The 21,023-nt window shown below is 36.5% G+C and overlaps 1 long non-coding RNA gene across 1 annotated transcript in view; it reads right to left on the bottom strand.

Moving 5' to 3' along the window:
* Window positions 1–1,480: 1,480 nt before the first annotated feature.
* The window catches only part of LOC141927758 (uncharacterized), a 40,767-nt gene continuing 21,224 nt past the window's right edge, over window positions 1,481–21,023 (bottom strand). The window contains exon 3 of the long non-coding RNA XR_012624570.1: window positions 1,481–1,610. This is a non-coding gene — a long non-coding RNA (uncharacterized LOC141927758). The remainder of the gene's footprint in view (window positions 1,611–21,023) is intronic.

Raw genomic sequence — 21,023 nt, 5'->3', positions numbered from 1 at the left:
ATTCTAAGAAGTAGGATGTGTATGAATACACACACTTTGGCAAAGCCTAAAGCACCATGATAACACATTTCTATTAGATCTTTCTTGTAAAACTGGATCCTGAACACGGTTTTGAGGCCTATGCTTCAGGGATGCAATAACACATCTGTCCAACTCACAGACAACTGAAATGTGAATAGGGAGCCACTGTTGCTCCTGTCCAAAACTTTGAACAGTTATGATCAGAGTCACTTGGACAGTAGTGTAGTGAATACCACAACCTGCACAGAAAAAAAATCTATTAATTGTAAGAGTAGATACATTATTCAAACATAAAACATTTTTAAAAAACAAAACAAAAAATTCATTTAGTGTATTAAGAAGTACCTGTCTGTGGAAAAAAAACAAACATAAAATAATTAAATAATCACAGAATCATATGTTATAACTTTGCATTTATATAATATATTTAGAGGTTGTTTCCAACTACAGATTCTTGCAATTGGAATACAAAAGCCCTCTGGCAAATTTGATATCTAAATGTAGACATAGCTCTTGATTACAAGGATAGTTCTAAAAGCAAGAAACAGAAACAGCCTGAGGCACTGACAAGTTCTTTCCAGCTGGAAACCCCATGCACATAAGGTAAGCTACTTTACAAGGTATGCAGAGCGATATATTTACCACTGATTGTACAAACATATAACCAAAGACTAGCATAGGATATATATTGGGGAAATAAGTGAAAAGGCAGTTGGAGAAACATAAATTGACAGTTCAGAATGAAGAACATCACGAAGAATAAAGAGCAGCACCTCAAGGATCACAGTGAAACAAAGGAATACAAGACAAAGACTAGGCCACAGTAAGATTGTTGGAGAACTTTATTATATTATTTAACTGTGTAAAAAAACACAGTCTAGTTAAAGCAGGGAAGAATTCACAAGGTCTACTGAGAGAAGTTGCCTTTTAGTAGTTTTTATGCTTACAGTTTAATATAACACAAAAAATTTTGTCATGTATTTTTAAATATTCATATCAAATTTCCCCATCATTGCCCTATCATGCCCTTTCTGTAAAAAATAAACAAATAAAGGTAAAATAACAATGAATTACATATTTTTCAGGCTGTGATCTCTGTATGCAGAGATTCCACTGTGTCTGACAACTGTTCAGAAATCTCAGAGCTTCAGTACTGCTTATAGTATCAAAGTCCTACATAAGCAGAGATGGAGCAGGAGAAAGTACTGTCTTCCTGCATTCTAACTTCACTCCCCTATTCCCTATGGCTTTGGTCAATAAAGGTAAATCATGGTGAGAAACTTATTGTTCCTCTTTAAACTAACCTCCCATAGCTCAGAATTTTTTTTTTTTCCCCTCTATGAAAGAAGCAGCATCATAGCCACTTACTGTACCCTGCTTTTTAAACTTCTGTCTCCACAGAACATCAGTGCTGCAGGTCATGCACAGCTTCCTGGTGGAATACCATGGGTGGTTCAACACTTCAGCAGGACAGAGTTCCTACAGGTCACAGCTTAGGCACACCAATAAAACAGTGCGTGAAAAAAGCATATTGTGCTTGTCATTGAGAGGCTGCCTTTTAGTCCTTCTGAGATTAGGAACATTAATATCTACAAGAAAAAGAAGATCTATTGTTAGAGATTTAGCTCCCTTTTTTAGCTGTCTCTTCTTAAAATGTTAAGTACATGTTCCTGGGATCTTTTCAACTCAAGTCTGCAAGAGAAAAACTCTCTCAGCTTCTCTTCCTATCTACCCGATACCAGTATGTTTAGCCTTTACATACCTTTCCCTTCCCAAATCAGAGACACATAACATGGTAAAAAGTGGTGCTACTTAACAACCTGATAGGTGGTTGTTAAAGAAAAGGAAACTAAGCAACTGAAGGTGTTATTACTACACAGTTGCATTATAGTGATATCCTGAAGCTACAAAAAGGTGTTATGGTAGAAATATGGAAGCAAAGCTGTGAGACTAGCAACAGAGCCTCCCTTTGCATTCCTCCAGATCTGAATTCCCTTCTCTGTACTACATATTCCCCAAATAGTCTATCATTGCCAGCTTTTATTTCTGTGATCCTGTATGGCTGAGAAAGAGGTGGATGGAATGCAGATTACAAAAATAGGGGACAATAGAGGAACAGCATAAAAACAGTAGTGGGAGAAAGGCAGCAGTCACAAAAGAATTTCAGCTATCTTCGTTCATCTTAGAGGAAGATGATGGTAAATCACCTACCAGTCCCTAACAAAAATGCTTGAGTAGGATTGTATTAGAAGGAAGGACACAATTCTACTGAAGTCATGCAAAAAAAAAAAAAAAAGGCTGATGATAAACTTGTTTTCAGAATGCTTAGGATTAGTGTACACGCTAACGAGAGTAAGTGCATAAATGGGTAAGTGTATTTTTTGTATGAGAGGAAATAATAGTGTTTGACCATGGCTAGTATATCTGGCTAGCATTAAAACAAGGGATTCACCATCTTCGTACACATAGGAGAAAACAGAATTCAGATCCAGACTCAGTGGCATTATAGATTGCCTCCTCTTCAGTGGAAATATTTGTAAAGATGTATCCCTTATGCTGACTTTGAAATGTGGTTTTCATTAAATTCTTCCTTTTCCTTTAATCCATCCATCAAGCCTGATAGCAAAGAACAGACCTTTCAACAAAGAGCACACTTTCCTTTCTACATAAATTTGGCTCATCTGACTGGACGATCTTCATCCATGGGTTGAATAATCTGGTTTTGTAAATATTATCCACTCCACTCTTTCAATTATAATCTCTGCTCTTTGCAGTTCTTTAAAAACATGTCACATCCTATTGAAGTGTTAAGCAGAGAGAGAAAAATGTAAATTGCTGTTCACATTAAAAGGAAATCGCAGTTTAGAGGGGTATTTGGAGCACACGATTCTGAGTAACTATTTGCTGCTCCCTCCTGACTGGCTAACTGGCTTCATGACAACTGATTCAGCTTGCTCAGTGTCCCAGTTCACCAGTCACGAAAATGACCAAAACAGTATGTTCTTCACAAGCCTAGCGATACCTACACAAATGAAGACAAAGTCCTTGTTTCAGTGAGCTTATACTGAGACTTAATGCGTGGAAAATATTTTTATTGTTTAGCTCAAAGCCAGTAGCTAAGTGAAAAGCTATTTTGTTTTATTTAACAACAACAATAATCTCTGTGGGCAGATACATAAGCAGGAAAATTGTTTCTTTCACGAGCTAGCTTCACTTTGGTAGCGTGAGAAAAACCATCATGCCTTTAAAAGCAAGCCTGGTTAGCACTCCTTGGTCAGAAAAACAATCAGTGATCAATTTTTTTTCACAGAGCTTGTTGGAACTATAGCGTTTTTGAGTTAAGTTTCCTCTGGTGCCTTATTCCTCTGGGAATAAGGCAGAGATGTGAAAAGACTTTATTCTTCCTTTTGTCACAGATTTAAACCAGTTGTTCTGGCAAGTCCAACAGGGAGGATTCTCTGTGTGTCACTGAAGCGCTTCAATACTTATCCAATCAATCAACACCATGGCATCCTCATGAGGTTCCAGGAGCTATGAGGACCGCACGTATCTGTACAGAGAACATCTCATTCAAAGGACACAGGCTTACTACTCAGCACTATTCCTTCCAACACAGTCAACCCTCCTAAATGCACATACTCCTAGCTCGACAGCTTACCCTGAAACCAATATATCTCCTCTAGATCCATAGAGCCTCCTGGATTCATCAGGTGCTCATAAGCATGGACGAGCCAGGAGAGGCGTCCACAGCCAGGCATTAGAAAATGGTGGCAACCGGAGATAAGAAAAAACAACCTATTGCCAGCAGTTTCTGCTTGACCATACTATTCTCAAGAGTAAGGACAGCAGCAGTGGCAGCAACACTTCTGACTAGGTCTGCAAAACTCTTTTTGTACAGCATATTGCTTTGAAGATCCTGGTGTACTTTTAGTGGTTTGCATAGAGTCAGAAACTCTAAGTTGTTTTACTGCTTGCATGTATATCCTCTGCTACTGACTGCCCCAAGTAACTACAGTGACACACGACCCTTCTCAGAAAAAACCTCAGTCATAATTTGTTAATTGAACATTTTTTTTCTCAGCAGAGTACTTGCAGAAACTTCCTCCCAACAAGTCACTCTAATAAATGTCTATTTCCCTTTTAATTTTTGGCCTTTTGTATTTTATACATACAAATATTACATGATATTCAGTGGCTTTAAAATTAAATCTTTTGACCACTTAAACAAAGACCTGTACTCATATAAAAAGATGCCATTCTAATGAATGTCTGTGCAGATCTGATAATCCTCCTAGAACAGAAAACACATCATATCTACAGAGGGAGAACAGCAGTTTCTCAGCAGTCATTAGCTGTTGTTTCCCCTCTTACTATATTTTCCATTACAGTACCCCCACTGCTGACACCGTGTGTTTTCTCTAGAGTACCATCTGTGTTACCTTGACTGACTTCCCTTCTTTCCTATGTGCTCTCTCCCCACAAAGCTCTCCAGATCACCACCTTCTTCCTGGTCTCATGATAATAATAGAAGTAATTCTGTCCATCTACATGCAATATATTCTCCAGCTTACATTTGGCTATGCTGTTTATCTCTCTATCATACAGACTGAACTTCTCACATTATAAAAGCCAACTCAAAGCACTTTATATATGATTCTCTGTATTTTCTCACTGTAATGATTTACCCTGAGACTGCTTATACTCAGGATCAGTTCAGACTACGCAGGCACTACTAACTGAAAACCTTTTCTCTGAATTTTCTTTCCAGGAAACAAAGGATCAGAATAACATTAAGGTTCTGTCACTATACTTCAGCAAACATGCCTGTATCAGCATCAAATGTAGATGAATGGTTTGAAATCGATGCTGAGCTGTAAGTATATATTATATACCAGCTTTAAGCTATATGAACCAGTCAAGCATTTTCAGTTATTAGTCTCTTTACAGCAGAATTGAGTTTTAGTTCAACTGCTTCAGTTAGTCAGAGGCACACACATGCCAAACTCCTACCTTTTTATTCCAGCTGGGTGGCCTTGCAGGGCAATAAGTAGATATGGTCAGATGCCAGCACAGCTATGCTTTACAGTAAGTCTTCACAGCTCAAGCACTATTTCTAGTCTATCCGTTTTGACTTAGACAAGTGGATTTAACATGGGTTAATACTACTGCTTTCAGACAGTTGATGTAACGTTCAAGGAAGTTATTAGATGGAATGAACTAGTTTTAAAGTAGTTTTACATTGTATATCTAGGAGAAGTGTTCAAAGTCTCATTAATGAAACAAAAAATCTTGGGAGAATGGCTGATGTATTTGTAAATAAATCGTCTGTGACTGTTAGCTGAAAAAAAGCATTTTAGAAGAGAGAAAAAATAGAGTACAAATTCTGAGAAGATCATACTTCTAGAACTTTTTTCAGTAGTGTCCCATGGTATGCAAGACACTTAACAGAGTTACTATATTTTAGTTTAATTTCTACAGTTCTTAGAATTTTAAAGACAGTGTAATATGAGCACACAGGATGGTAACCCATTTTTGCTGAGCAGCCCAGAGCCTCCCTGAACAGGCAGCTCTTTCACCCTGCATTGTAATCACTCAGTAATGTATGAAGAAGGGGTAATCCCCTATGTAACATATATATAAAAGTAACTTGGATACATTACAATGGTGTCTGCTTAAGATGATTCTACACTTCTTCACCTCTAAATTTCCCACTAACTCTACTCTGGCATTATCAGCAAAGCTGAAGGGGGCAGATAAAGCAGGGGAGAGAAGCATAAAGAAGGCCATACCATTAACTCAGATATAATGAAAAGTCACTTATGGCACTTTAAACAGTTCTTAAAATTCATGAAAACTTTGCTTATGTGAAGTTTCACTCATACAGTCTTCTCTGAATTATACTTCAGTGGTATTTCTTCTGTGATCAGCAGCTCTAATAATCAGGCACTACAAAAAGGTTCTGCTCTACTTGTGCTGGGGTGATTACGTAGATGCCTGACAGACTGTGTACTGATGACTGTATGTATGTAATACTGGAAAGGGGTAGGAGATTATTAATCTATTTTCCATAACCTTTTTGTCCTTTTGCTCCCGATGGGATGATTTTGCAGTGGCATAATGCAGGGTTTGTACACCCCATTATGAGTCTGGAAGGAGCTAATGGGCTGTCGGGTACCTAATCAGCCTCTCCCAGAGGCGAACAACAGACTTCAAAGGAGGAACTAAAAAGGAAGCGCCCTGCTTAATTAGTGCTTAGCTAAGAAGAAGAGCAGACTTGGGGGAAGACACAAGGATAACTGCTCCCTGTCAGAGTCCCTTGGTAGAGATGTAGGCCTGGCAAAAGATGTTCTCTTCTTTGGCTGCCAACGTTCAACTCAAGCTTGCCTGAGTCATGGCAGCATGGCCATTTTTCATGTGTAAGTCATTTGCAGAAAAAAACAAAGAATCTGCTGTCAATACAATCCAGAAGCAAAACCAAAATGGACCTGTTCTGTATGTTCAGGTCTAGTTTTACATACACCAAAAGAAATAGAGGTTGCACATATCTTAAGCAGAGGCTAACATCCTCTCACCCCTTCAGGTGTCCGAGGGCTGGGTGGAGCAGTGGGATGACCTGGAGGGGATGCAGGCAGAGGTACAGGTTGCTGTACACTGCGGGAAGCTAATGAGGGCACAGTCCCAGGTACACTCACTGCCTGGCAAGCTTTAGAGAACAGTGACCATTCAGGAGGCATTTTTATAAATAAACTGTAAGTTGCAAAGGGCTTTTAATCATTAATTTTGTACAACTTCTGTGCTTTTTTATAAAAGGCGTGAAAAGATTTGGTTTTGTCACGATAGGTGTTTTCCTTTCTTACTTTTTACCTAAGAAATATCTGAAAATAAATCTGGTCTTCAGTGACTTGCCTGTGAGAGCTGCAGAGTACTTGAGAAGAGGACAATGTTCTGAGACATATATATGTTCATAATAAGCTCATAAATAAATACTTAATAAAGGACAGACAAACAAAACCTGAATTTCTCTTACAGACTTTGTACATCACAGAATTGTGAACCACATAGATACGTCATCTGACTCTTTACAGGTTATCATCATATTATTCAAAACAATAAACTTAAAAAAATAATAATTAAGGAGTAATTAAAAAAGATAACCAAGATAAGTTTTAATGAATATATGAAAATATACCTGCATCTTAACTGTCTTCAGCAGAAAGAGATTATGAGAAAATACTGTTCCAGAAGAAACTTGTAATAAACAATTTCACTAACAAACCATCTAGATATTTTCTGCTTAAATGTTTTATGTATGCATGTCTGTAAATGCATATGTTTAAATAAAAATATTTTGTCCTCTTTTTGTTACAATCAATTTCAATTTTAATTGTTCTTTCTCAATTTCATTTTTCTCCCTCCAGCTGCAGCTCAGATCAAGGTTGGGATAACTAGGTACACTGATATTAACAGAATATACCATTTGAGCACAGACCTCCAATGTTTTCTCTTGGAAGCCTTTTAATTTCTTGCTCGCATCTTGCTGTCTTGGAAACAAAGTAGATTGATTTCTCATAATACCCAGGAGAATACAAGGCATTGACAGCTGAGGAAAGGGACACAGAAGCTTTGGAGACGTTAAAATAACAGAAACAAGAGCTTAAGACCAGCATCTATACAGACTGCTTCACATCCTGTATTATGAAACCTACTCACGTCTAGAGGATACCACTTTGTTTTCAAAGACCAAATGAAGTGCACAGTCAGATTTATTATATGCTTCAAAAAAAGAGAGATATTGTCTCTGAATAAGGAATCCATGCTCAAATGCATAGCAAGACAAATGAACAAATTTCCTATTTCACATTCTTCATACTGAGTATCATAGAGGTGCACAAGCCTTTCTATGCAGGTTAATTCATAGATGGGAAAATAAAACTCATGTTAATAACAGAAAACTATAAATGCTCAAGTGCTTAGAACAGAAGCTTTAAAAGCAAGCAGAATTAAGAGTGGCTGTTCACCACAGGGTAACTGAGGGGAAAAAAAAAAAAGTTACCGATGGATAAACTGTGGTGACAGTGTCTGTTTATTCTTTAAGACTAAACAAGTAGGGCATGAGCAAAGTATTACAAAGAAATAAAGAATGTGATAGACAAATAAGTCTTAAAATGGAAAGACTAACTGTTATCTCTCCTAATACTTACTATAAGCTTTTGACAATCAAGGACCTTCTGTAGAAATACCCAGCTCTTGGGTTTTAAAACACCCTGAATTAAATCTAATTTAGAAACATCTGGTCTTTGTGTCAGAAAACCCAGGAAATAAGTAGAAAAGTATAATGATCTAAAGAGGCTAAAGGCAAGACAGCATGAGGGAAGTACTGTTAAAACTGAACAAATTATTATATTTTCATACACTACAGATCTAAGTTCAGCATGAAGACTGCCATTAAACATAGCCTAAAAGTAAGTGGAAAAGGCAACCTATTATTCTATATTAGCTTCAGCTGTTTCAAAAGGATGGGATATCTTTATTATTAAAATATTAACCCATATCTATTTTGTATTCACTTTTCACTTTATTCATTGCTTATATTAAATATGTAGCAGAGCAAAAATAGTGCTAAGAAATAAAGATGTCCATTTAACAGCTTCGGAAACAGTCTTGTGAATAAGTATGTGCAATGTAAAGCTAAAATCTCTGAATTTAAGAATATGTTTGTTTTGCCACTTAAAAAAAAATGAATACAACATTAATAAGATTATTGCAAGAGATTTCACTAAAAACTAGTACTTTGGTCTCCTAGTTATGTATTAAGAGGAAATCTACTTTCTCTCACATATATCATCACTCTTTCAGAACTTGATACAGGGCTAATAAACTAAGGACCTATACTTTATTGAAAAAGTCCTTCAGGATCCCTTGCAAGTTCTGTAAAACTAGGAATATTAAATGCAGTACCTGGCAAAGTTGGCAATTCTGGTCATTATAATTCACGTCTCTAAAAATCTCAACACACTTTCAATTTGACACAGCACTGCTTCTCAAAATTCAGTTCCAACACATCACCGTCAGCACAGAATATTTACCGAAGGCCACTATGGACACCTCATACTGCCATTTTAATTGGAAGTAGATCATCTTCAGGCTGCGCCTGGTAACACCACCAGAAGCACAGGCCTGTGTGCATCCCACTTCCTGTTCTGTAGTATTTCTGCTATCTACGTCAGGCAAATCTTAAACAATTTGGAAATTTAGCTTTTCTAATAAACTGGAAGAATTATTAACAGTGAAAATTTTGGTTGCTTTCCTGGGGAAGTCCTGCTTGCATTTAACTCCCCTGTATTCCTTGAAATGGGCATCCATACACATATGCACAAAATCAATAAATATATAGGCAGAAAGAACAGCAAAATTAGACACAGAACACTAGTACTGCCAAACCCCATTAAGAAGACATCCAACTCCCATTTGGTCAAAGAATTCAGATAAATGTGAAATTTCTTTTACCAATTTTCAAGATGCATGTTACTTCAGGTTACAAATGCTGTAAGACTGTTGGAGAATTTCCTTTCATTAAAAATATATTTAAATGTATTTAGAACATCTATTCAAATGCTAGACATGCTAGATCTACAGTCTGCCTAACCATCATGAATAACTATTAAAATGCAACAATAAATAAAACTTTTTATTGGAAAGGATCCTTATCATGCAGTTCATTTGATGCCATGGCCCACTTACAAATAACAAAAGGTCCAGTAATTCTAATAGAACCCACCAGAAATACTGCTATTTCACAGTCCTTAACCCCAAACTCTGCCTCTGAAAATCTGGGATAACAATCATTGCAGTATGCCCTTAAAAAGAACAAATCCAGTCTCCAGTTCCAGAGCTAGGGAATCTTCAGCCATATCAGAGCTCAAGTGTCCCCTCTCTCATACAGATTACTGCTGCCCAGGGAAATGAAATCTTGCAGGTATCAAGTTCAAAATACTCAGAATATTTAGCCCAATAGCTCACCAGGTTACATTTCACCAGAAGTTAGAGAGAACAAAGGGAACAAAAGGCATCGTCGGCTCCCTGTTGCTGTATGAATATAATCTTACATAACTAAATGCAACTGAGTAGCAAATTGGCAGCCCCACAACTTTTTTTCAGAGGAAATCATTATTCAGCTATTTCTTTTGGTTGCTTCCTCCACACAATGAGCATTTCTTCAGGCTTCTCTGGGTCGAAGTTCAGTCAATTAGCTCTCCTCCAAATCTCGTTGTAATTCAGAGAACTGTTAATCTGTTGGTCAGGTTGGCTAACATGAAGACATAGATGTGAACAGTTTACTGGGGATATTATGACACTTATCCCTTGATTTCTCTTAGTACTAACCTATGCGTACAGAAAGGGAGGGGTGGTAGAGGTGGTTTTATGTTATGCATACTGCAAGTTTTGAGAACAGGTATGTAACTGGTCAGTAGGACTGTACAATTTCTCAGAAAAAAAAGGAGAGCCATTCCAAAACATTTTTCCTTACCCTTTCAAAGGAACATCAGCATTACAGGAAGGTGACAGCACATGCTCAGTATCTGCAGGAGTTGACTACTCTGCTGTGGTTAGTACAGTGCCTACATCACCTACAAACTGACGGGGGTGAAAGAAATATGAAGACTCCAGGTATTGCCATCTACTCACAAAATGATAACATTACTCCCATGCGTGCCACTTCCCAGAGACAATAATCACATAAATCCTCCATTACCAACCAGCAGAGGAAAGCCCTGTGGGATTCTACAATCACCCATGCAAAGCAGTGCATGCAGGTGTCTGCCACAGCTTCCCTCCACTGATGATCACATATTTCAGTTTTGCTTTTACTCCATCGCAAATCTTAATGCAATACCTTCAACATAGTCCTCAGATTCTAGCAACCATGCTCCATCTGCTTTACAATATTCAGTCGCCTTTTGTAACCTTACTTCTCTATTAGCCTACCGGAAAGTCAAGAAAATTAGTTGAAATACAACTTTCCAAGGGATAAAAATGAGGAAGGCAATTAGGGAATTCATTCTGTGCCACTGGAATTACTACTGGAGCTGGATGAACACAAGTAAAATAAAAATGAGCTGTTGAGGGACATCATATATAACATAACAACTTAAATATTTGCCCAAAGTGCAAAAGATGACATCAGTTTACTACTATAGGAAAGTACATGGTCTGAAGGCCTGAACGTTGGCTCTACCACTTGGGCAAAAATATTTTTTGTGTATGTGTGTCTCAATTTCTACTGCTGCAAAACTAACACTTGCAAAATTATCTTGCAGAAGTTTCTCAGAATTTAGTGGTGATACTATTAGACAACAGCTGTACAGACACTAGATGCATCATTCTGTGAAAGTTAATATTCACTTAAGAAGCACTGTATGGTACACACAGATCAATAAGCAAAGATGTGAAATACTACTATAAAACTTCCTCATTATACCCCAGAAGCCATCTCCCCTCCACATTCAAAGCAACCCATATTTCCCAAGGATAACCATAATTCTTAATTTTGAGATGATGACTTAGTCATCGCACCTGCCCTTTAAGCATTAAATACCTTCTTAACAAAGCACGTGTCTCTTTTGTGATTTCAAAGAAACTGTAAATGTAGAAGAGTGTGAAGATCAACAGTCAGCAAACAGTCAAAAGGTTTTCTGATGATGAATAACCTTTGAAGTAGCCTACTTCAATATTGTTATTTCTGGAATTTCAAGCATGAACTCTGCAAGCAGCCAGACTACACATTTCTATTCAGTGGCAATAAAAGTCAGCTAATTTGGTACAAAGTACAACAGGATATTATTGTTTATGTATGGTCCTTATCTCATAGTTAAGGGAAAACTTGTGCCAAATTCCACAAGTTATTTCCTTATTAAAAAGAATTTTAGAAACAGAGGGAGGCACGGCGTTAGTGTGCAGCTCTCTAATATTTTTCCATTGAAATGAAAATGTCATCCTTGGAAAATACATTTCAGTACTGAATGTATTCATTAGCCTTTTGCATTTGATCTTAATTTGATGACAAAGACGTTAAATGGATGTCATATTATATGAATGCAGTTTTGACAATGGGTTCATTCATCCATTGTAGTAAGAAAAGGTCCTTGTATTAAAATGGCTTAAAATTTTCAAAGAATCATCTCAAAAGGTGATTAATTTACATGTAAGCTTAAAAAAATCCTGTCACATTAATTTAAAGTTTTTTCCTTAAAAAAGTAATCAAAACACATTTGCACGTTACAGCGCTATTGGGTGCCCCCTGCAAAATCACAGTGCATAAATTACAAAGCAAGCTTTTTCACAGTAAACACAGAGCTGTGCATAAATTATAACGATGTCCTCCTAATCCCTAAAGCAGAGCAGAGCTAAATGCATCTTTAAAATGGCCAAGAGCTGTTACTTTTTTTTTTTTTTAAACCATATTGCATATGAGCTTAAATTTCTATCCTTGCATTGCTCCAGGCAGTGGATCTCTGAACAGACATGCTTTTAAACTGTGAATATAGGTGAGAGGATTTCCCCCCACCACTCCACCCCTTCCATTAAACAATGCCTGTTTTCCAGTCCTCAAAATAATGGCATTCGGAATTTGGTTCTAACTGTAGTTACGCAAGAACCCGTGAGATATCAAACAGGCTAATGAAACCTGATTGCTCTAAAAGGGACTGGCTGAGAGCTTGGCATTCATTTGCTAAATAAACATTTGAAGTTGTTATCTGCTGCAAATGCTTTCACTTGGGGTCCAATAGTAACTTTCTTGTTATAACACTAATATTTCAAGTAATACCGTAATGCATTGTATGTTAACCAAGTCATAGTATTGGACTGCCACAGCTGTATTAATATTAATTTCTGAAACTTTTAGGCATGGAATATATAAGCCTCTATAAACCTGATAGAAAAACACAGGAAAAATTCAGTGTCTGAATAAAACTTCTTAATAGTTGTTTCAATTTCCTACTGTACGGTCTAACTAGGAACTGATTATTATCAGTAAGAAATATCTTTCATCCCTTATTATAGTATATAACTATCTTTCTGTGAAAATTGAGGTAGATTATAAAATATTAAAATAATGAAGAAAATACTGATTAAAAATAAAGTGATTTGAAAAAAAACCAACCTGTTGATTATACCCACATCCACTGTTTTTTAAAATTGAATTAGTCCCAGTATGAGTGTCTCAATAGTAATGCTATAGAGCACTAGGCACCAAATGAATTCTTCTTTTGAATACTCTGAGCTAGAGTTGTGCTTTTGCAGCCTACTGTATTTCAAAAGAATGAAATATGGTCATCAGAATGGTTTGAGTGTTAAGCTTGAAATGATCTGTCATTGCTTTTTAAATTAATATATTAATAATTTGTGATATTTGTAATATATATTCCTGTATTACTTCAGACAAAAGATTCGTAGAAATGTCCAGTTCCTTAATAGTATTTAAACTGGCATATTGTAGCACCCCTTTACTGTGCTGTAGCCGTCTCATGACATACCATGCACGCAAATTCAAAATGCTTTTAGTTATTGTTATATATATCTTTATTTTGTATTGTAATTTTGCCAGGTAAGGCACTTTTTCTCCAACATTGGAAATTATTTGATCACAAAGATAAAAGAGCAAAATATGACCTGGGAATAAATACCCTAATATGATGAGTAAAATATCATGGGTCTGCCTCACCCTTTGTTCAAGAAAAATAGAAACTTATGTAATGAGGAGGCAGTATTAATGTGTTCATAATTTGCAATTACAGCCCCTGAAGTAAGGTAAGATTTGGATTTCATTTTACCCAAAGTACAATTCAAAGGTAAGACTGTCCTGTATCTATTAGATCTCTAGCTCACCTCTTTCAGAAAACATTAACATTCCTTGTACCTGCTCTACATGCTGTATTTATATGGCAGTCAGCTCCCAAATAGACACCATTAAGATCAAAATAGTTGCTTTTCACAGTATGCAAAGAAAAGGGAATTTTCTATCTGTGCATACATTACATTGAGGCTGTCCTATGAGAGGTATCTCTCAATTAAATACCACTCTTTCCCCTCTCTCCCCCCCTCAAAAAGGTTGCAAACCTTGTATGTGACTTTTATTATGCCTAGGGGAATGGATGAAAAATTACAAACATTGCCAAATGTGTAACTAGAAAAACTGCCTTGAAGTGGGTGGGGGAGTTTAGATCTTGGCAGCTGCTGTGTAATCAAAAGCTCTTACAAAAGCTAAAATAAATTAAGTCTTGTTACAGAGGCTTGCTGATTCTGGGAGTTATTTTCCTGCAGACATTATAGGATGTTCAGTTTTTCAGACAGCATTCACTGCGGTAGCTGTCCAGAGCAAGTGCACTGTATGTCCCCTGAACAGGAATAATTCACAAAAGCACCAGATTTTTTGAAACAATGCAGAATTCATGCTTTTGAAAGCATTAAATGCAGCTAAGAACTGAAACTCTGGCTATCTGTGGGTTCTGTTTGCTAATTTCTTTAAACTTAAGTCCTGTTAACCAAAGAAATCAGTAGGATGTAGAAAGCTATGGCTGACATGGATATTCAGTGCATCTTTACTGATACATGTAACTGCAAGCCATAGGCATCAAACTGAGTCTTAATCTAATTTTAAATTAAATTTGTCAACTGCATTTTGCTTAAGATATTGTTGATGTCTAAGGAAAAAGTAAGGTAAAAAACTTGCTAGAAAGAAAATCCGGATTATATTATGTTTTATGAGTCGTGGTTCAGAACATGTGATTGAAGATGTACCAAGAGGCGACTGTAATACTTTACATACTATTAGTGGTTTCATGTATGTTAAATATCCTTCCTCACTTTTGAGAAACTACAGCTCCAAGATGGTGTCCTCGCTATTAGGCATCAGGGAATACAATAATGGAGAGCTACTTCTTTAGACATACTGGCAGCTGACTAGACTGGAAAAAGCCCCCAACACTCCTAATAGTTTTAGCATATGCTTATAACAAGAGTAAGGTTTCACGGCTGAATGGGATTTTGAAATCTTCTGTTTTCAATCCATAGTTGAATAGAACTACAGGATCTGGAAGTCATCTGCTCCTGGGAAGTGGGACAGAATTTGGAGAGAACACCTGCATACATAGCCTATGAAGAATTGCTAAGCATCAGGCAGGTTCAAGCTTCTTGTTTCTGCTTTGGGATTAAAGTCAAACAGCAAATCCAAATAACTTTAGCACAGTCAAGAACAAGTACTTTTTAAAAAACAGAAAATTAATCCTTTCCTGAACTATGGATTATAATTTTGTATTTTTAAATAATATATTTAATTTTCAGGTGTTTCCTGAGGTTCATATTGAGTCACATACCAACATGAATTCAAACCAAGTTTAAAAAAAATCTTATTTTTAAATATGATATGAAATGTGTAACAACTCCCAAGGAGAATTCCACAATATAAGTGGAACACCCACATAACTTCTTTTTTTCCCATGTAAACAGAGACCTATGATTAAAGCCTGAGCTCCCATGGTTTTGATGCATACAAGTATGCATTACACACACCGTCTCAGCAGGCACTCATTATGCACTCACAGCAAAGAAAAAGTAAATGCCTCACTGAACAAGGAGGAAGGAGGAGATTTTTCACTAGTTCTGTTGAAAGGCAACAACAATTTAGAGAAACGAGAAACTATTGCACACTCCTTTTTTATCCATGATTTGGGATAAAATTATTTACTGATAATAAATAACTGAAACAGTACTTCAGCCAAAAATTGTTTCTGGAAGCAATAAGCCTCAGGAATTCCTTACCATTCAAAGAGTAACTACACAAGTATATAAGATTAACTAGGTAATGTAAAACCTGAGTAAATTATTAATTCAAGTTAAACCAGAAATAACAACCTGCCCTTTAATATTTTGGGGGTAAATGATATATGTTCAATTACTTCAGACACACAGTCACTGAAAGCTAGAATTAATCCAGGAGACATGGTCTAGTTCTTTATAGTATTTTTGTTCTACAGAGGATGTAAATTAACCCATTAGTTTCAGATACCATAAATAATACAGATTATGTCAATATGCACACGTAAAAGAAGGTTACTTTTACGGTATGTCCTCCATTCTTTCTCCAAAGACCACTGCATACTTTATCTTTAAGACGTTGCCCCAGTCATGTAGAATAATACAGGCTATATGCATCATGTATAGTGCTGTATTCAACTTCAAAGTAACTGTGTTTGCCTCATTCACCTTATTACAGGAGGCATGTGGAAAACTACTCAGTATGCCAACAGCTACCAAGATATCCAAGCTAAACACAGCTCTTGTGCGGTCATGGGTATTCCGAGAACTTCTACTTGCATTATCCCATTATCTGAACATCAGTTTGGGAAAGACAGAAATAAATGTGGCTGAATTCCACTGCAGCTTAATTAATTTGATTCTCCTGCTACATCAAAACCATAAAACTCTGACCCACAGGTATTCCATTGCCTACAGTGTGGTGCAGAGAGCTCGATCTGAATGAGAAACAGTTATTCCCATCTCACAACAATCAAGATTTCATTTATTTTCCCTCTTTACACTACAATGCCTTCCATCCTCCCTCCAAAAGCACAGATTAAACTAACCTCCTTCCAGAATATCTAGCAATATGATTAGATAGATTAGCAATAGATTAGGACATTTGCCTGATGCGAGGAAAAAAGTCAAGTCCCTAATTCAAATACTGTACCAATCATTCATAAAACCCACATAATTTCTAGCAGTAGAAATTTGGAAATTTCTTGCCAGAGCAGACAAATACAACACAGCCACAGCACCCATTCGAGTCACACCACAGGAATGAGCCTGGAGTTTCTGCACTCCTCCTATGCAACTAACTCTTCTTGGGCATAATCTCCAATCCTGTAAATAAATAAATATTGACTAGTTTCTACTGAAGGTTTTCAGAACACATTACTTACCTTTATAACGCCATTCAGTCCAACACTTCAACTTAGTGGATTTCCTATTGCAATTATATTTTGCATTTTCAAAGAGTTGTACCTCTCTCATATAAAACAGAAATCTCACTCTTGACAAAAATACCTCCTACCAGCCTACAAAGAGTTCTGGTTTGAAGAAATCTGGACAATAAAATACCTAGTTAGATAATTCCTCATCAACAAAACTAGAATTATTTAGCAGCTTGGGGGCTTGCATCATCTGAAAGCAGGACAATTAGTAAGAATATAAAGAAGGGCTTATTCTTTTGCAAGGAACTGAGATAAAAAGAAAACCAATATTTGACATCTTCGGGAAAGTAGTTTAGAAAAGACATAGTGACTTAGCATGGTAAGGACTGTACACTTTGGTATCTATATGCAATCCCTACTGATATCAATGAATGTTATTTATTTATATCTGAGGGAAGAATTTATTTTTAAGAATGCAAATACAGATTACACATTTAAATTAATGAAGCATGTAATATGTGTCAAGGAGGAATTGTACAGAATTTTTTTTTACTAGTTTTAATGCTATCTGTAGCAGTTTTCACACATTCTTAAATTAGTCTGTAGGCATTTTGAAGGTTAAAAAACAACAAACTTTGAGAACATACTCATGAAGTTCAATGTGAAGAACAACATAAATCATATGCTGGAAGGGTGGCATTTCAGTTTTGCCAGGGGCAAGGCAAAAAACATAAAACCAACTGTGTTAAATGGAAACTTGTTACATTAAAAGTAAAGGTAGGAAAGGAACAGTAAGACTAAAGCTGAGCCTGAAAATTACACATTTATCATAGTTGTTTTCTGCAGTGTCTCTCCTATTCAAGCTTTACAACCTAAGGAGTCAAAGACAAAGGGTGCAGTGACTGTGTAAATTAAAGAAGCATTTCACAATAAGGCAAACAACCGTAAACTTTGGAGGGCTGTTCTGACAGTATATATCTGGAAGTGCAACTGCTGCCCTGTACACCAGGAATCTCCTCTATACCAGGAAACCCCTATACTCTCATAATTCCATATATTCTTCCACTTCCATCTTAATACTACTAGAGGCTCACAGGTGGGACTAAGACAAATACTCCCTGAGAAAAAGAGCAGCTGGAATTGCACTACTGTGTCACTGAGCCAAATTCTGTTATGAAACTCTAACTATTGAGTTTTAGACTGGTATATGGCCAGGCTTCAGCCCATCCATGTGAAAGAGGCCCCATATTCAGTGTACAGACAGTCTGACACCATAGGTGCCAAAACTTATGCAAAGTATGTACTCTGAACACGGGCAGTGAGTCAAGCATTTAAATAACTTCACTATCAGTTTTAGGATAACATTTTTAACAGATGCAGCTGGTTAGAAAATATCTAGCATATCCCCTTCTCCTCTAGCCTTTTCTTCCTTGTAGTGGTTGAAATTTTACCACTTTGTTGCTAACAGTATTTGCGTAGCCGCTGTTGAACATAAGGTCTAAGGCAAGAAAACCTCCACCCATCAGAACTACAGGTTTTTTGCTGACTGTTGATGGCTTTAATTTTCTGTTGAATAGCAAAACCAAGTCTTGCTCTTATTAACAACATAATTGCAGAATTATTTCCAGCGAGTACTGATCCCTCTTGCTAAATGCACTCATTTCTGCACCTTTACCTTTCCTAGTGCAGTAATTACTGGGCTACAACTGTGGAACACCTTGAGGTTAGAAAGAACCTTTGGAGGTCATTTACTGTGAACACCCTGCTCCAAACAGGGCTGGGGTGGGTTGCTCAGGGTCTGCCCAGGAAAGCTTTGAATAAGAGCAGAGAATCCACAACCTTTCTGGACAACCTGTTCCAGTGCTGGAGTTCCCTGTTGTGAAGTTTTGGGGTTTTTCCACCAAGTTTAGTAAGAACCTTCCTTGTTGCAACTTTTGATGTTTGGTTCTTTTTTGTTCTTATCTGTAACAACCAGAACCATTTTCCACCTTCTTTGATTCTCCCGTGTGTTAGAGGTCAATGAAGAGTTCATGATTTACAGCCCCTAATGGATGAAACTCCATCCACCCTCCTGAAAATATATACTTGAGCAGTTGTATCCAGTGCAAGAACAATTATAAAACACAGATGAAAAGTCCATATGTTTAAATTTTTATAGATAAAAACATCAGATCAACTGCTGAAATGTACTGCATGTTAAAACTGTAGTGTTCCATCACGTGCTTGCAGGAAGTTTTGCCACAACCTAGCAAAATACTACAGCATGCAAATAGTCTTAAGCACTTGAGTAGTTCCACTGATCTTCAAAGGGATTATTCACATACTTAAGTTAAGCACTTTATTAAATGTTTTGATGTATCACAGTCACAGTCTAGGTCACAGTTTCAGTACAAACTTGGGCAAACATCTATATAACAACACATCAGAAGATATTTTTTTCAGACAGTACCGCACCTAGTTGAATGTTAGTGTGTACACGTATCAAGACAAAGAATATTCTTCAAAACAGAGCTTTGTTCTACCAGTTCTTCAGCATTATGGATATGTAACATGTATTTTTATAACATTGTAAGTGTAGTAATTTGATTATGATATGTATATAGATAGAGATACAAAATAAATGTAGCTAGCATTGGACTAAATATTGTAGAGCTTGCTCATTTAGACTATTTGCAAGAGTAAAGGAAGACTTGGCTCATTATTTGTAAACATATTCAGTACCTACTGTAGACAGAGACCAGAAATACTGAATATTCTAAAGCAAATCTAGGCTAGCTCTGTAATGAAATTTTAAATTTCTAAGCAGCTACGGACTGTCAAATGGAAAGAACATAACAAAATTATTAGTTTGTGGCAAGGTGATTAAATTTACATAAAGACTTTGGCTTTGATTAAATGCTAGGGGGGAGGGAAGAATCCTGTAAAATACAGAATCCCTTAAGTCCCACATCTGACTTTGTCAGTTCTGTATTTCATGCTTACAGATTCAGTTATAGCAGTAGTAAAACCCGGGGTTTTTTCATCTCTGAAAAACTGGAATAGCTGTAAATCAAATATATTTGGATTCTGACTGTGCTGACTGTGTACCTCAAGTTTAATTTTGGAAATTAAATTTAGGAAAAAATGTAAATAGAAACAGTAGCTTTAGAAGTACATTTTTTGTCTATTCTTTTGTATGTGGTTTGTTCAAATAACATCATCAACACTATCAACAGACAAAATTACTAGAACTGAAAGATTTCTTCCATGGTCCACATATTTGTCATTAAAATGGTGCAGACTTTCTTATGAAATATGTTTCTCAAAGAATGTCAGTTCACAAATTGCAGAAAAACTCTAAAGTCCTGAATTTAAGTGAGTAAAAAGAAGGGAGTGGAACACGATGTCAGAAAAACACACCAATAATATGTGGAATATATAATACTATGCAATCAAGGTAACAGCAGTTTCTGTCTCACAGTACTAAACGTATTTTTGTTCAAGCAAGTATGCACTTCACCTGCAGCAAGGTTGTCCTATTTAATGAAACAGTTTGCAAGTACTCACCTTGGAAATACAAGACAATGCAGTTTCAAGTAAAATATGCACAGTTATTTTTAAATATCACAAATGAAATTATTATCAAAATAAGGAATCTGAAAATCTTGCTTTGGTTAAGCAGCAAAAACTTCTGAATTATTTCAATCAAGTAGGAGAAAAATGCTTAAAAGGATTTAATTGCCTTGAAAAGTACTAGTAAAACCCATTCTTACCACTTTGAAGTGAAATTGGAAGAGAAGGGAATGCAGCATCAGCATGTTATCCACTGACTCTAGGTTGCTTTATTCACTGTGAAATTACTATTTCGCTGCCATTCTTGAAGAAGAGTGTTTTCCTGTATGTATTTTTACAAATATGTAGCCTAAGTACCATCAACTGCCTTGCATAGATTGCCACCAAAATATGAGCCCCGTTAATGCTCTGCAGGTTTTGCAAGGTAACATCACATCCATTCCTCTTCCCCAAGACATCCTACTGGTCACTTTCTGACAT

The sequence above is a fragment of the Strix aluco genome, chromosome 10, assembly GCF_031877795.1.
Source record: "Strix aluco isolate bStrAlu1 chromosome 10, bStrAlu1.hap1, whole genome shotgun sequence".
Taxonomy (NCBI): Eukaryota; Metazoa; Chordata; class Aves; order Strigiformes; family Strigidae; genus Strix; species Strix aluco.
This window is presented reverse-complemented; position numbering and strand designations above follow the sequence as displayed.